This window comes from Mesoplodon mirus (assembly GCF_964341445.2).
Source record: "Mesoplodon mirus genome assembly, chromosome: 15".
Classification (NCBI taxonomy): Eukaryota; Metazoa; Chordata; class Mammalia; order Artiodactyla; family Ziphiidae; genus Mesoplodon; species Mesoplodon mirus.
Window position 1 is genome coordinate 125,293 of NC_138991.1, and position 17,285 is coordinate 142,577.

The 17,285-nt window shown below is 43.5% G+C and overlaps 1 long non-coding RNA gene across 1 annotated transcript; it reads left to right on the plus strand.

The window, feature by feature from the left end:
• The first annotated feature begins 250 nt into the window (after positions 1–250).
• On the plus strand, positions 251–15,033 carry LOC309816598. The gene is made up of 3 exons (XR_014296045.1): positions 251–390; positions 1,535–1,631; positions 14,955–15,033. It is a non-coding gene; the product is annotated as an uncharacterized lncRNA (long non-coding RNA).
• The last annotated feature ends 2,252 nt before the right edge of the window (positions 15,034–17,285 follow it).

Sequence of the window (17,285 nt, forward strand, 5' to 3'; positions counted from 1 at the left end):
CATTTGTGAGTATTTACTATAGACCGTGTATCTTTCTAACTTTGTAGTGTAGGACTCCAGGAAAAATGCCTGGGCTGCGGTCACAGTGGGCGGGGCCCTCAGGCCGGGCCGCCCCTCCAGGACCCCCGACGGGGCCCTGCGCTCCTGGCGGCTCCCTCCCCCGGCGCCTCCGTCCCTCCCAGAAGGCCTCGGGGCAGAGCGGTCCCACCCGCTGCGCCCAGAACGGAGCCCGCGTTTCCGCAGAGCTGGAGTTCTCGGCTCGGGGTCTTTTCCGTCTGCCGTCACGGAACTGCCCTGGGAGCCCGAGGGGAGGGCGGCCTCACTGACGCTGCCGGCTCTGGAGGGGCCCCGGCGGCCGAAGCCGCGACAGTCGTGCGGACGGCGGGCCGGGTAAGTGGGCGCCGACCCTCCGCCTGGTACGGTGCCCTGGCGGCAGGGCAAGACCAGCTTCTGAGGGGCAGGGGTTCGCTGCCACCCGCCGCTGCTGTGCAGAAAGGGCGGCCCCCAGCGTCTGGTCCCGGGAACTTCGGTCCCTCCTCTCGCCCCTGCCCTCGGCCTGGCTCGCGGGGCCTGGGGGGCGTGGGGAGGGGGTCGGCCTGAGTGTCCTGAGGGGAAACGGGGCAAGGGAGGCGCAGGGCCCGGCTGCAGCGTCAGCGCGCCTCCCCCCGACTGCGGGGAAGGCGGCTAAAAACTCCTCCCGAGGCTCGCAGGCCCCTTATTCAGCGGAGTCCCTCTGCCCTCCTTCCTCCCTGAGCTAAAGGACCGGGGGGAGGGGACAGGGCAGGGCACTGGCGCAGGTAATGGGGACCATCAGCAGGTGATTGTTAACTAAGGAAAACCGGCTCTCCCAACGTGAGGAATGCGGCGCTTTTCTTTGCGGAGATGCCAGAGGCTGGGCTCCCTGAGTTCCTTCCTTTCATATGCACCTCAGCGCTCTGGGGCCTGCATTCTGTATTTGCATATCCTGAGATCCTCAGGGCTCGCGGCTCACGCTGGAGGGCTGCAAGGGCTGATGACTGTGACATCCTTTGTTTACTGAGATGGCAAGAAATATTCCATTTCTCACAGGCTTGAGGGGCACAGAGTGAAAAGGGTAGGAGAATCTCACTCGGCATGTACTTCGGTTTACACGTAGGTAATATGTACACTTAACTGTGCTACTGGAGGTTCTCAAGTGTGATCAATTGCACCACTGCCCTCTATGGATTAACTTCATGAATATCATAAGATACATGCCTATAGAACTGACTTAATCCATTTAAATAGGATCATGGTCTTTAAAGGAAACATAATAGAAATATGACAACAAATCCCTTACCACTAAAGGCTGGGTCTGGAGCAACCTAAATAAATGTTCCATTGTTAAAATATTGAAAGATGTATTCAACAGAAATATCAACAAAAATGACAAATGATGAGGGCAGCAGAATGTTGAAATGTTCTATCTGTATCCTTAAAGTGGCAGAACATCATGTATTAGTAGGCGCTGGGGGCAGAAGATGCCTGATTTTATACCTTTGTCATATTTGTACAGTTGTTTCAACAAGTAACTTAAAGACCAAATGGAAAAAAAGGAGGTTTGTGCCTGAGATCATGTTGATGTGAAACCAGGGATGGCCACCTTGTCCCAGGTGAGTTAAGTTTGCCTGGCAGGTAGACCACAGAGCTCCTGAGACGCAAGGGTTGGAATTTTTCTGCTGGGTGCCCCTTAGGTTCTGTGACTTGACTGATTGTGAGTCATGTTTCGGGAAAGACCTGATCACAGGAAAAGGGTGGGGAAGAGTGATTTGGGGAGCAGCTAACAACATGCATCACGGCTCATGGCTTGAATGAATTTTAAAGAAACAGGAAAACAAATGCTTCTTATGGAATCAGAGAATGTCCAGCCAGACAATCCCAGAAAATGAGGAACACCCATCCCATTTTCCAGATGAGAAAACAGAGGCCCAGCAAGGTGAAATCCCTCACCCAAGTTGCACCCGTCTCTCCTCCCCACTACATGGTTCATGAAAGCACGACTTTTCCTGTCGTGATCACTGCTGAACCCCAAAAAGGACCAGGCATCTAGCCGCTGCTCCAAAAATTTTGGTTGACTGTAGGAACAATGCTATTTCTTTCTTTCTCACTCTTATTCAGGATTGTGCCAAGAACTCCCCAGGCTGCAATGTAATTCGATAAATGTAAATATTAATTGAGTTTTGTTGTGATGAGGACTTAGGCTTTGGAGGTAACAGACTTGGTTCAGATCTTGGTTCTGCCACTCAATAGCTGTTTGGCTTTGGGAAAATTACTAAACCTCTCTGAGCTTATTTCCTCCTTTGTAAAGTGGGGATAAATGTATCTGAGCCAGCAGAGCACCTGCATGAGAGATGTGCACTAAATATTGGTCTTTCTCACTCTCCCACGCCATCTCTGTTCTTCCCAGAGAAGTTGTACAGAAGGATATAGTACTTTTTTAAATTAATTAATTAATTAATTAATTTTTGGCTGTGTTGGGTCTTCGTTGCTGTGCGCGGGCTTTCTCCAGTTGCGGCGAGCGGGGGCTACTCTTTGTTGTGGTGCGCGGGCTTCTCATTGCAGTGGCTTCTCTTGCTGCGCTTGTTGTGGAACACCGGCTCTAGGCCCACGGGCTTCAGTAGTTGTGGCCTGCAGGTTCACTAGTTGTGGCGCATGGGCATAGCTGCTCCACAGCATGTGAGATCTTCCCTGACCAGGGCTCGAACCCATGTCCCCTGCATTGGCAGGCATATTCTTAACCACTGCGCCACCAGGGAAGTCCAATATACTACTTTATAAAGAGGGGTTTTAATTGATTTCAGATAGTGTACATGTTTCTTGTAGAAAAGATTTTTCCACTATAGAAACATTAACATGCAATACCACTACAAATGTGGTATTCTATGGGTTAGATATTATCAGTACATTTTATAAGTAATTGGGCAAAGGCCAAAGCACTAGGTACTGGGGAGTAAGAAGTCTCAAGTCTGGGGTGCCCCCCCACCCCAATTTCAAGAGCAGGGTGTGTTTTTCAAATCCATATTTCATCTGGTCTTTGTTTCTCATCCATCCTCTGTGTCTGCCTTTCACAAAAGGCTCAGATCCTCCACTTTCACACCCTCCCGGCTGGCTGTGCCCCAGCTCCCGTCCTGGAACCTCTGCACGCATGGGTGTGCCTGCTCTCCCTGGGCCTCGCCAGCTTTGCCAGGGAGCTGCTGTACCGTGCACTGGTAGCTGTACCCCAGGGTGCCTGGACCCTTCTGGTACATGAAGTGCACCCTCATCACCAGGAGTGCACGCCCATCCCCTTACCTTATATCCTGCCTCTAAGCCAGGCTTGGGGGTGACTAGTGTGCCTTCAGCTATGTGAGGTGCTGGGATCAAAGTGAAGTTCCCAACTTTTGAAGTTGCAGGCTTGAGGGGCACACAGTGATTTAAAGTCGGGTCACCTGACTTAAAGGGGGGGCTGGTTGCTTTAAAGCCAGGGCAGCTGGCTTAAACCCTGCGTCCCTCCGCTGCAGGACGAGACCAACTTTGGCGGTGCTCGGGTTTGCTCCAAGCCGGCACTGCTGTGCAGGAAGAGCTTCCAGGAGTGCCTTAGTGCGGGGGGACTTGGTCCGTTGTCTTGCCGCTGCCCTCAGAGCGGGACCACCTGCTCTTCTGGAGGAGAATCAGGGAGGGGGAAGTGCAGAGTCCCGGCTGGAGTTGCGGCACCCCTTGTCTGATGGCAGGGAAGGGGGGACGGGGCTGTGTGGTGTCCTGGGGCTGGACTCACCAGGTCGACTCAGCCTCTCAGCCTCCTAACCTCACCCCACACACCCCACAAGAGTCTCCAATAATATGTAATTGTGCCTTAGGTTCTCGGTCTTCAAACTCATACCCAGGCTCCCAGGTCCCTTGATTTAGCCAATTCCTCTGTGTTCTTTCTTCTATTAGATACAGTCCCAGAGGGAGGGGATGGGATTGGAGGGACCCCGGCAGCACTGGCCTAGGCTGACTAAAGAGATCCAGGGCCTGCGCTATCACACATGTGCGAGGACCCTTAAGGCGCAATCGAGGGGGCTAGTTAGAGGCAGGCCTTTTTGCCTCAAGTGAGTATGGATCACCGTCGGGTGGGGAGCATGCTGACCCCTGAGAAGTACTGTTAGAAGGATGTGTTCCTCCCTTGGCTTCAAGGACGTGGGTGGGCTTCAGGGCTCCATTTCCCCTCCAGACCTCCAGGGCTGACTGCACCCCAGCGGCCTTGCAGACCTGGCTTCCTGTCCCAGAACTTGCCAGGCTCCAGGAAGAATCCAGACTGCAGAGATGGTGCTTGAGCACTCCAGCTTAAGAAGTGCTGTCCCTGGGGACCCAACAGTGGAGGGAGGAAGGGTGAAGGGAGTAGGGGGGTGGGGTTGGGAGGGGTGGCTGTCCTGGGAGACGTTGAGAGAGAAATATCGCCCCCCACACCCCCTGCCCCCTGCAACTGACTGACCCACTGATGCCATAGGATCTCAGGCCCTTTTAGTCAGAGATGCCTCGGTTTCTTTACTCCTGCATTCAAAACTATGCAAAACCAACTCTTCATCCTCTTGCTGCCTGGCCAGGACTTGTAAAGCACTGTTCTTTTGGAGCACTCGTTCCCTAAACTGCAGTTTGGAGCTGTCCCAGCTATTTAAAGGTGTTCTCCTTAAACTGAGACTAAATCCTACTCTTTTGGAAAAACGCCCTGCACTTCCGAGGAGATCATGTTTTCTGCCCATTCCTTCCTTCTACTTCCCTCTTAAGAAGCCCTGTGCTCAAAGGGCTTGGTGACTTATTTTTTGCTTGATGTCAAAAAGAAACCTTCCCCATGCACCGCAAAAATCTTTCCTGGAGCATAGGTGTTTCAAAACCATGACCGTGTTTTGCAGTCAGTATACACTGGGTAGACTGTCTAGCAGTCCCTGGAAGAGCCAGAGGTGAGCGTAATCAACGTATCTGATTGGATGCCCTTCAAGTTTAGGAAGGTCCCATTCTTATGCCCCAGCAGATAAGACAGGGCCCTGGATGGCTGTGGCTGTGATTAGATAACTTCTGATGATTTTATTTCCCTTACTGAGCTGCTGCTTCTAGGTTAAATTCATTTTATTACCTGTCCTTTTTTTTTTTTTTTGCGGTACGCGGGCCGCTCACTGTTGTGGTTTCTCTCATCGTGGAGCACAGGCTCCGGACGCACAGGCTCAGCGGCCATGGCTCATAGGCCTAGCCGCTCCGCGGCACGTGGGATCCTCCCATACTGGGGCATGAACCTGTGTCCCCCGCATTGCAGGCGGACTCTCAACCACTGCGCCACCAGAGAAGCCCTACCTGTACATTTTTAAAGAAAGACTGAAAAAGTCACTGTAATAGGTCAGGAGTCTGAGCTCAGGGTTAGTCAAAGGTACTCACAGGGAGGAAGGTGGATAAACATAGGTGCGTAAAATAGGAGGGTTGGCAAGTACAGCCAGGACGACCGGGTTCACCGTGCGCACTAATAAAGGCCAGAATCTCCTCATTTATCTCTGGTGGGAAGTTCTGATGGTTTCTCAGGATCAAACTCAAATCATATTCAAACTAGGGGGCTTCCCAGAAAGTGCTGAAGCACCGGCAGAGCCCACCTGCGCTCCCACCTTGGCACTCCAGGATCAGAGTTGGGTTTGGAGATGGGGTTTCTGTAACCCCAAGGAGGTGAGCAGAGAGGAGGAGTTGATTACCGGTCTCCTCTGACTCTCTGGCCCAAATTGCCTGGCTTAAGGGGGGGGCAGAGTTTTGCTTTGAGCAATTTATGGGGCACTTCCAGACTGGTGGGGTTGCCCAGTGGCCCGACAGTCTGACAGGCTGGCTGCGGTGTGACCACCCTTTGTCTCTTCAGAATCTGTTCATCAGGAGGTGCATGGTTGCGGAAGCCCATTCACCGCCCCCCCCCCCCCGAGGGTGATGGCACCTTCCCTCTCTGTACCCTATGATCACCAGGTACTTGAAATGAATGCAAGGTTTTGACTTCAAGGAAGAGCTCATATAACACCTTCTGCCTCATAATGTGTGGGATTTACTATAATGGAAGGACATTATAAAGAACAGGTAGAAAACTCACCTGTTGGTCTCCATGTAGGAGTTTATTTTGCATGAATCTCTCCTACATGAGTAGATAGCAGAGGTTTATTTTTGTTCCCGTGTGTGTAGTTGTGGCAGAGGACATAGGTATGGTGGTTTGAAGCCCTCAAAGAAATAGTCTCAGAATTCTCAAGACTTCTCTTGATTGGAACCGAAAGAGACCTGGAAAAGGAGGAAAAGCAAAGGAGGAGGGAGAACGAATGGCTGTTTCTCAGTAAATTCACCTTCCTGGTTGATTTTTCTGTCTTCTCATTTCTTTTAACTTCTATGTATGTCTAATGGAATGATGTAGAAAGGCTGATTTTTATGCTTTAAAAGATTTTACATCACAAAGAAACTAGAAGTGGTTAATAGAACTTATTCACATCAATGTTACATAGAGACTTTGATATTAAATTTGTATACTAAAATAGGTTAATCCAAATTTTCTCTTTCTTTTTGAGTGAACATTTGTAACATATTTTTGTAGATAATAATTTATCCTAGATATACAAAATTGTGAGAATGGGTACCATTTTTTCACCACTTAAATGATTTCTTTTAAATGAATAGATCGTACACTTTAAAGGCCAATGTTGTCTTACATGTTGTTTTTTAATTCCTTGATTTCCGAAACTTGTGTTTATTTAATTGATTTCTATCTAATAATCTGTCTCCCCTTTATTGTTTCTTACTTTATATTTTATTGATCTATAGTTAATTTACATTATTATATTAGTTTCAGAGGTACAACATAGTGATTCATAAATGTTTAGGTTCTTCTCCATTTATACTTATTATAAAAGAGTGGCTCTATTCCCCATGCTATACAGAACGTCACTGTAGATGATTGATTTTACACATAGTGGGTTCTTCCTCAGAACCTCCTACCACTATTTTGCTGCTCCGCCCTGTCTCTCGCTGCTGGTAACCACTAGTCTGTTCTTTAATCTGTGAGTCTGTTTCATTGTCGTTGTTGTATTCAGTGTTTTAGACGCCACGTGTAAGTGATAACCTACCAGGCTTGTTTTCTCTGCGGCTTATTTTACTAAGCGTAATACCCTCCAAGTCCATCCATGTTCTTGCAAATAGTAACATTTCATTTTTTGCTGAAGTCATCATAAATATCATTTTTTATCCCCTAACCTATTGATGAACACTTAGTTTGACTCTATATCTTGGCTATGGCAAATAACACTGTTATGAACATTGGTGTGCAGTTATTTTTTTTTTAAAATAGTGTTTTTGTTTTCTTCTGATATACCCAAGAGGGAAATTGCTGGATATTATGGTAGTTCTATTTTTAGTTTTTTGTGGAACCTCCATTCTTCTTTCCACTGTAGCTGCACTACTTCACATTCACATCAAGAGTTTACAAGAGTTTCCCTTTCTCCACATCCTCACTAACCTTTGTTATTTGTGACCTTTTTGATGACAGCCATTCTGACAAGACTGAGGTGATATATCTCATAGTTTTGATTTGCATTTTATTGCCGATTAGCTATGTTTAGCATCTTTGTGCATTCTGGCTGTTTATCTGTATTTTTTCCTTCTCATTTTTAAAAAAAATATTTTGGGCGCAGTTCTGATATTGAGTTGTATGTGCTGTTTCTGTAGTTTAGATATGAACCCTTGGTTGGTCATCTTTTTGGTGTTAACCTCTTATCATGTGCAAATATTGTCTCTCCTTCAGCAGGTTGTCTTTTCATTTTGTCTTTGGTTTCCTTTGCTGTGCAAAATCTTTTAAGTTTAGTGAAGTCCCATTTGTTTATTTTTGCTTTTGTTTCATTTGCCTTAGTAGACTGAACGCAAAACTGTTGCTATCATTTATGTTGAAGAATGTTCTGTATTTTCCTCTCGGGGTTTTATGGTCCTACATTTAGGTCTTTATTCAGTTTTGCGTTAATTTTATATACGGTGTGCTAAAATACTCTAATTTTATTCTTTTCCATGTAGCTGACCAGTTTTCCTAGTACCACTTATTGAAGAGACAGTTCTTTCTCCATATTGCCTGCTTTGTCATAAATCAATTAAATATACGTGTGTGGGCTTATTTCTGAGATCTCTATTCTATTCCAGTGATCTTTGTGTCTGTTTTTGCTCCAGTTCGATTCTCTTTGATTACTGTCGCTTTGCAGTATAATCTGAAGTCAAGGTGCGTGATGCCTCCAGCTCTGTACTTTCTCAAGATTGTTTGGCTATTTGGGGTCTTTGTGTTTCTATACAAATTTTAAAATTACTTTTTCAGGTTTTGTGAAAATGCTTTGGTATTCTGATAGGGATTGTATTAAATCTGTAGATTGTCTTTGGCAGTATGGTTATTTTAACAGTATTAATTCTTCCAGTCCATGCACCTGCTATATTTTCCCATCTTTTTCTGTTGCCTTCAACTTCTTTCACCAATGGCTGATACATTTCTGAGTACATGTCTTTTACCTGCTTAGGTGTGTTTGTTCCTAGGTATCTTATTCTTTTTGGTGTGATTGCATATGGTATTGTTTTCTTAATTTTTTTTTCTTTCTGACAGCTTTGAGTTTTGTTTTTTTCTTCTTTTTCTAATTCCTTCAGGTGTAATGTTAGGTTGTTTATTTGATATTTTTCTTGTTTCCTAAGAATAAGCTTGTATCACTATAACTTCCCCCTGTGAACTGCGTTGGCTGTGTCCCATCGATTTTGGATCACTGTGTGTTCATTTTCATTTCTCTTGAGTATTTTTAGAATCCCTCTTTAATTTCTTCACTGTTCCTTTCTTCCCCTTTTATTCATCTGTGATGTGAGGACTCTCTTTAATATGATGTTTGGATTTCTTTCAGGTGTGTGTGTGTGTGTGTGTGTGTGTGTGTGAGATTATTTCAGTTGCTGAGCTCTTAGTTTCACGTGGACACTAACAACCCTGCATTGTTACTCTGCTCCCCCACAGTTACTGAATTTGACTTTATATTTTACATCTACTTGTTTTGTGTGTCCCTTAACTTCTTATTGTGAATACAGATGATTTTTTTACTGTTTTCTCTCATCCTTCCTATTAGCTGTGTACATGGTTGATTTACTGCCTTTGTTGAATATTTGCCTTATCCAATGAGGTTTTTCCGTTTGTAAGTTTCCTTTTCTAATTTTTATGTTTCAGTCATGGCCTTTTCTTTTTCACTGAGAAAAGCCCCTTTAAGATTTCTCATAAAGCTGGTTTGGCGATGCTGTGCTCTTTTAGTTTTGCTTCTCTGTAAAACTTTAGATCTCACCATCAAATCTGAAGGAGAGCCTTGCTGGGTAGAGTATTTTTGGTTATAGGCTTTTCCCTTTCATGACTTTAAATATACCATGCCACTCCCTTCTGGCATGCAGAGGTTATCCTGAAAAGTCAGCTGATAACTTAATGCAAGTTCGCATGTTTGTAACTTGTTGCTTTTCCTTTGCTCCTTTTAATAGTGTCTTTTTATCTTTATTTTTTTGCCATTTTAATTACAATGAGTCTTGGTGTGGTCCTCTTTGGGTTGATCCTGTTTTGGCCTTACTGTGTTTACTGGACTTGGATGTCTGTTTTCTTTCCCAGGTTATGGAAGTTTTCAGCTCTTATGTCTTCAGGTATGCTCTACACTGCTTTCTCTTTCCTTTTTGCTTCTGGGACCAGTATAATGTAAATATTAGTACACCCGATGTTTCACATGTCTGTTCAACTTTCTTCATTTCATTTTAATCTATTGTTTTACAGTTCATCTTCAGTGATTGCCAGTACTCTGTCCTTCAGTTTTCTGATTCATTCCTCTGTGTCATTTAGTCTACAGTAGTTTCCTTTTAGTGTATTTTTCATTTCAGTTATTGTATTCCTCATCTCTGTTTTGTTGTTCTTTAATGCTCTAACTCTTTTTAAAAAAATTCTACCTTCTTACTCTGGTCGTCCATTCTTCTCCTGAGTTCTTTGATCATCTTTATAGTCATTACCTTGAACTATTTTTTGAGGAGATTGGTTACCTCCACTTCACTTAGATCTTCTTCTGAGTTCTTATCTTGTTCCTTCATTTGGATCGTGTTTCAGTGTCACCTCATTTTTCTTAACTTGCTGTTTTTATTGCTATGTATGTAGTAGGTTCGTTACATTTCCTGACCTTCTAGAAGTGGCCTTTTGTAGGAGAGGTCCTATGTGTCCCAGAAGCCCACTGTCCCCTGGTCACTAGAACTATATGTTCTAGGTGTACCCCCTATGTTGGCTACTTGGGCTCTTCTATTGTGGTGGGCTGACTTCTGTGGGTGGTCTGGTAGGCTTGGCTGCCCCCAGACTGCTTGTTTGACAGACTCTGCCTTGTATGGAGGCTGGCTGTGCTGCTTGGTGAGGCTAAATCATAAGGCAGTTGGCTGCACGACTCTGTGGGACACCAAATCTAGTGCTGGTTCACTTATGGGTAGAATTGCAGCCCAGGTGATATCAGGGCTAGTGCCCAGTCACTGGGGTGATGCTGGCTACTGGGAGGAAGACACAGGTCCTGAGTTCTGGCTGCAGGGCCCAGGAGTCTCAGAGTTGGTGTTGGATCACTGTTCCTGACACAGCTATCTGCAGGGTCTGGGGTATCCCTAATCTTGTGCTGTCATTCTGATGGGCAGGGTCAAGACCCAAGTGAGTCCATGGCTGCTTCTGGCCTGCAAGTGAGTGTTCTGGTCACACAGGCTGCTGGGCTGTGGTATTCCTGGAGCTGGTGTGTGCCTGTTGGTGTATGAGGCTGATCCCACTGCTAGAGCAGATTTGCTGTTGGGTAGGTCCAAGCTCCATCCAGTCCCTGTGCCGTAATCACCTGCCGACGGTGAGACTGATTCCAAGGCCAGAGCAGGCTCACTTGTCAGAGGGGCCAAGGACTCTGGGGCTGGTGCCTCTCCACTTAGGTGTGGAGGCTGGTCCTGGGGCTTTTGGTTGCTGGGCCCATGTCCAGCGGCCGCTGTGCATTGAGAGGGTCTGAAAGCAGCCTGTTTGCTGGTGGATGGGGCTATGCCCCTGCTCAGTTAGTTGCTTGGCCTGCAGCATCCTAGTACTTGTGTCTATAGTCTGGTGGAAATGGGTAGGGCTAGACCCTGAGGCTAAAAAGATAGAGGGAGGACTCTGAAATTATGCTTGCTGGTACCAGTGGCCACGAGGTAGAAGGAGCTCCCCCAAGTGGCTGCTGCCAGTGTCTATGTCCCTGAGGCTGTGCTGTAGTTGCCTCTGGACTCTCTGGGAGACTCTCCAAGACCAGGAGGCAGGTGTGACCCAGGATCCGTTCAAATGTCTGCTTCTGTTCTGATTCTCGGGTCATGTGGGATTTTGTGAGCATTTTTTTTTTTTTTTTTTTTTTTTTTTGCAGTACGCGGGCCTCTCACTGCTGTGGCCTCTCCCGTTGTGGAGCACAGGCTCCGGACGTGCAGGCTCAGCAGCCATGGCTCACGGGCCCAACCGCCCCGCAGCATGTGGGATCCTCCCGGAACGGGGCACGAACCCGTGTCCCGTGCATCAGCAGGTGGACTCTCAACCACTGAGCCACCAGGGAAGCCCTGTGAGCATCTTTTAAGTGTGGAATCTCTATTTCCCACAACCCTCTGGCTCTCTGGAAAATAAGCACCACTGGTCTTCAAAGCCCAACTTTCTAGGAACCCTTCTTTCCAGAACAGGGTCCCTGGGCTTGGGAGCCTGATGTTGGGTTCATACCCCTTGCCACCTGGGTGCACCTCAGAAATTGTAATTATTCTCCCATCTGTGGGCCACCCACCTGGGGGGATGGGTCTTGACTCTGTTGAGATTTTGCCTTTCCTCCCTGTCTTGCCGAGGTGCCTTCCTTATATCTTTAGCTCTAAGACATCTTTTATGGTAGGTCCCGGCCTTTTTCATCAATTGCTGTTCTGTAAACAGTTGTGACTTTGGTGTGCCCATGAGAGGCATCAAGCTCTGGGTCTTTGAATGCTACCATCTTAGACAATCTCTCCACTTCATTCTTAAATCATATTATTTAATTTTTCTTAGTATCTTATTTGACTACTGACAGTTTAAAATTTATTATCACTCATGTTTACTTCTCCTGTTTTTAAAAAAATTGAATAGTGCATTCATTCATTTTGAAATGAAGGTAATGACCTGTGAATTTCCATACCTCAAAAATCAAGGATAGAACAAAAGCATTTTCTACCGGTTTTACCCTCAAACTCTGCACCCCACACCAGACTGGGGATTAACCTCTTGCACCCATGCTCACCTTCTTTTTTTGGACCGTTAACCATCGCTGCATCTGTATGTGTGTTGACAAAGTGAACTCTAGTCTTTCCAGTTTTTGTGTTTTGTTTTTTGGATTAGGGAACAGTCCTACTATGAATGTACATTTACTGGTCTGCTGAAGTTCATATTAAACCTGTCAAGCACATTACCAGAATTGGAATTGCTTGTGTATACACTTTGATAAATTTTAGAGACAATGGTAGAACAGAAGTAAATTGTATTTCAAATCCCACAATATTCTCACACCATGAAAACCCTTCCCTTTTTAATATATTTGTGTGTAGTTTATCTTTTTGCCTATACTGTATTTCCCAGAGATGGGTAAGTGTTACGTTTCTTGCTAGCACATTTACGGTATTGTTCAAAGTCAGGCGTTTAGTGATTTAACATGATCATATTTCCATGAACTTGCAAGTACAAGATCTTCTCTCACACTGTCTTTTACTCCCTGCTTTTTTATATTGCCCTCCTAATTCTCAGTCCTGGTCTTTCTTTATGTTCTTCATCAACCTGGATAGGTTATACTATTTTTTCCCTTATTCAACACCAACAGAATAGAATAGAACACCCAGAAATAAACCCTGATATATGGCCAAATGGGTTTTGACAAGTTGCCAAGTCTTTTCAAAGTAGAAAGGATAGTATTTTCAACAAATGATGCTGAGAAGTCTTGTTGTCAACATGCAAAAGAAGGAAGACGGACCCTTACCTAACATCATATGCAAAAATTAATGAAAACATATCAAAAAACTAAATATAAGACCTAATAAACTAAAAAGTCTTAGAAGAAGACACAGGAGAAGAGCTTCATGACATTGTATTTGGCAGTTATTTCCTCAATATGAAACGAAGGAACAACAAAGGTACAGCTAACAAAAAAATAAACAATTTACAGTACATATTTAAAAAAATGTGTATCAAAGGAATGTAAACAGAATAAAATGGCAACCCACAAGATGGGAGAAAATATTTGAAAGCCATCTATCTGACAAGAGATTTCTATTCAGAATATACAGAGAACTCCTACAACTCAACAAGAAGCAAACACCCTGATTCAAAAATGGATAAAAGACTTGAACAGATGGTTCTTCAAAAAGATGTACAAATGACTAAGCACTTGAATAGATGCTCCATATCATTAAATGCATGTTTATATATTTGTGTGCATGCATACACACACAAGCACACACACACATACACAAGCAGAAAACAAGTATTGGTGAGGATGTGAGGGAGTTGGAAGCATTGTGCTCTGTCAGTGGGAATGTAGAATGATACAGCTGCTTTGCAAAAGAGTATGGCAATTTTTCAGATATTGAAAAATAGAATTACTACATGATCCAGGAAATTTTTACTATGAGGTATACCCAAAGGAATTGAAATCAGGGTCTTAAAGTAATATTTGTACTCCAGTGTATAGAGCAGTAATAATCACAGTAGCTAAAATATGAAAGCAACCTAAATGTTCATCCACTAGTTCCTGGATAAGCAAAGTGTGGTATACCCATATAATACAATATTATTCAGTGTTAAGAAGGAAAAGATCTAGGAATATGCTACAACATGGATGAATCCTGAGGAAATTTAGCTACCAAATATGCCATTTTTGTGACTTTTAGTGAGTCATAACAATGCAACTACTTATTTCAATTATATGGGGTACTTAGTGTAGTGAAAACCATAGAAATTGGGAGGGTAATGATGCTTTTCAGGTGGTTATGGAACAAAAAGGAAAGTTATGTTTAAAGGATATACAGTTACAGTTTTAAAACGTAGAAAAGATTAGAAAGATAAATGGCGATGTTGATCGCCCAATAATATGAATGTATTTAATATCACTGAACGGTGCACTTTATAATAATTAACATGCTTTATGTTATTTGGTGTTACTAACATACAAAATTGGGAAAGAATGTAATATCAGGAAAGGGAGTGGCCCTGGGATACAGCAGAGAGTATTCAGAAGGGTGAGACACTGCATATGTTGAAGAAGAAGAGCTGAGAGTCTTCATTGGACAGAAGAGACTTTATACAAAAGAAAAAAAATTACTCTGAAGGTGCATTAAATAGATATCTGTGGGTGTACTGCTATCTCCCATGGGTTATCTTTAAGAGTCTTTACTAAAGTCCATAAGGCTTGCTGAGGCTTTTTTAAAAACTGGATTCCCTAGGAGATAATTAGAAGGTGGTACTTAAGTCTATGTCTAGGTTGACAGATTTTGCAGGGAAGATGAACCTGAGAACAGTGGAGGTCCTGAGAGTGTAAGTACATGGAAATTGGGAAAAATAATAATAAAGGGAATTAGGAAAACTTTTGACTTCGAAGGTCATGTATTACTGAGTCAGACCTGAGGTTTCTAAGGAGTTATATACACAGTTGCTATTTGGATTGCTTGTTGATGAAGATCAGTGGAAAAACTAGAGTTGTTTCCAAGTGTAGGTAAGATATAATGAGAGGATGGAGGTGGGAAGTAGGGAGGCCCAGAGAAAAGTGGGAAGGTCATACTGGGCCAAGATGGTGGTAATATCCAGCAGAACGGATGGTAGGGCAGACTGTGGATTCATCTTTTTTATTTCGGCTCCCCACCTCATCCTTAATAATTCTTTGGGAATATTTCATTGCGCTGTGATGCAGGTACAGAATTCGAGTGAGGAGACTACACCCTCAGCGTCCAGCTGTCTGAGTCCTCAGTGTGCTTCAAATGATGGAGAACTATTGCTCCTTTATGAGAAGAGTTAGTACCTCGTAGCTAAGCTTTAGCTGGAGCTTATGCAGGATTGATTCCAATCTATATATACTGTTGGCATGGAGGTTCCTCCTCCTCTTTTCTTGACCGTTATGAAATGAATCTATATTTCTCAATGTTTGTGTATATCAGATAAATACATTAAGTAAAGGAATCTTATATATTGCTTAGTTGCTCTTTCTTGTTTCTCTTTTACCTTTACTAAATTAGCACAGTGAGAGACCGTGCAATGTTCTAATCAGGAGAGATTAGAACATCATATTTCTAGAGAGGTTGGTGGGACAGAGCAGGGGTCCCAGTGAGAATCAAAGCCTCTGTTTCTACTTGGAAGTGTACCTGTATAGAGTAGAGGGTTCCAGGAAATATCCTAGATTATTGCAATGTCCCTGCGGGAGATCATTAAGAGAGGCAGGATCTGGTACCAGATCAGTGCACTATGACATGTTTGTCAGTCATCTGGTGTGAGATTCTCAGAGCCAATCCCATATGGTAAGGCTGAGTGCAGAGTATGAAGAACCTGTGAAAGCCTTTGATTGAATGTTAAAGATGAAGCTCTGATTTTGGGGAGAATTTTCTTACCTGACTGAATGTCACCCTTCTGTGGGGATGAGATTCTGTGCTTTTCTTCTCTTGATGACCACTGACTGAAAGTCATTAGAGGATCATGTCTAGACAGCATTCTTTATTTAATTTCTTAAAGAAGAAAACATAGAAAACATTTTTATCCACTTTCAAATTGAGGATCAAGGGGAATGACATCAGTGAAAATGTCAGAGTAGGGAGCTCTAGCTTGTGTCCATCACCAGAAACACTGACATACGTGGTAAAACCTGTCAGAATGATCTTATCAACACATGTAAGTTTTCTTTTCTTTTCACCCTGTAGATTTATCTTTCACTGAAACTTAACTTACTACAAGATGTGGAGAATAAACAGGGAAGTAGAAACTGCATTTCCTGATGAGAGAATCACTAAGTCACATTAGTTGTTCTGAGCTATGTCTTACTCACCGTGACTGTAATTAAAACAAACAAACAAACAAAACACTTTTTTTTGGTAAGTCAGTTCTGACATTTCCTCGTTAAAGACAAGGTAATAGATACAGATTTAGATCTACCAGAATTGAGCAAAATGTTGATTGTACCTGTGCTGCATATATGAGCATGACCTGCTACAAATCTTCATTATACTTATTGCCACAACTGACAAATTCACTTTGGCCCCTCCTGATATGTTGCATGTAAGGAATGCATAGGACACTAACCCCAGCTGGTCACAGGTAAACTCTGCCACGTGGATTACTGCATGTTTTCCTGCTGGAAGACCACACATTCTCGAGTATCATGACTGCAGAGTATGTGGGCTCTTCTTTTTTCTGGATAAAGGTTAGATAATCACCTAATTTTATGAGAAATATATAAATTGTATTTGCATATTCTTCAGGTTTTTATTTATCCATTCTCTTTCAAGTCCTAAGTGCAAATATTAAAGCGATTTCCAAGAGGGTGGTAAATAAGACAGCTACGTTTATGCTCCAAAATTAGCAATAAAGCATAATACAATTGTAAATGCATTAATGTGTGATTAATATGTAGATACTATGTAAATGCAATTTTAGTAATGCTTTGTGGAGAGCTTCAGAATCTAGGTATTTAAAAAAAAAGAAGAAGGAGTTTTTGAAACTCTCAGGGAATTATATAGAAGTTTTTGTGTCTATAATTATCAATCTGGAATAGTGTATTTTCTCAGAAATAAACTAGGCATAAAATTGTAGGAAAAAACTTCATGAAATGAAAGAGCATGTGAGATGGGCATACAAGAAAAAGAATATTCTCAGAGAATAATGAACAGTGTGAAGTTAATGAACAGTGTGAAGTTCAGCAGAAGTGTAATACAGAAGTGTAATACAGAGTAAAACTTTGGAGAGCCTAATTATGAGTTCCTCATATTGCATCTTTGGAGAGACGGTAGTCATTTGAAATATGATGTTATAAGATGACGTTAACATACTTAAATACTTTCGTTTAGAAATGACCACTTAGAACCAGAATAAATGAAAGAGAGCACAAAATTATGTTTTTGTTGATTTTTGAAGATCTCAGGTGAGTGCTGATAATTTAAATATATATGATGTCAGGCTTCCCTGGTGGTGCAGTTGTTGAGAGTCCGCCTGCCGATGCAGGGGTCACGGGTTCGTGCCCCGGTCCGGGAAGATCCCA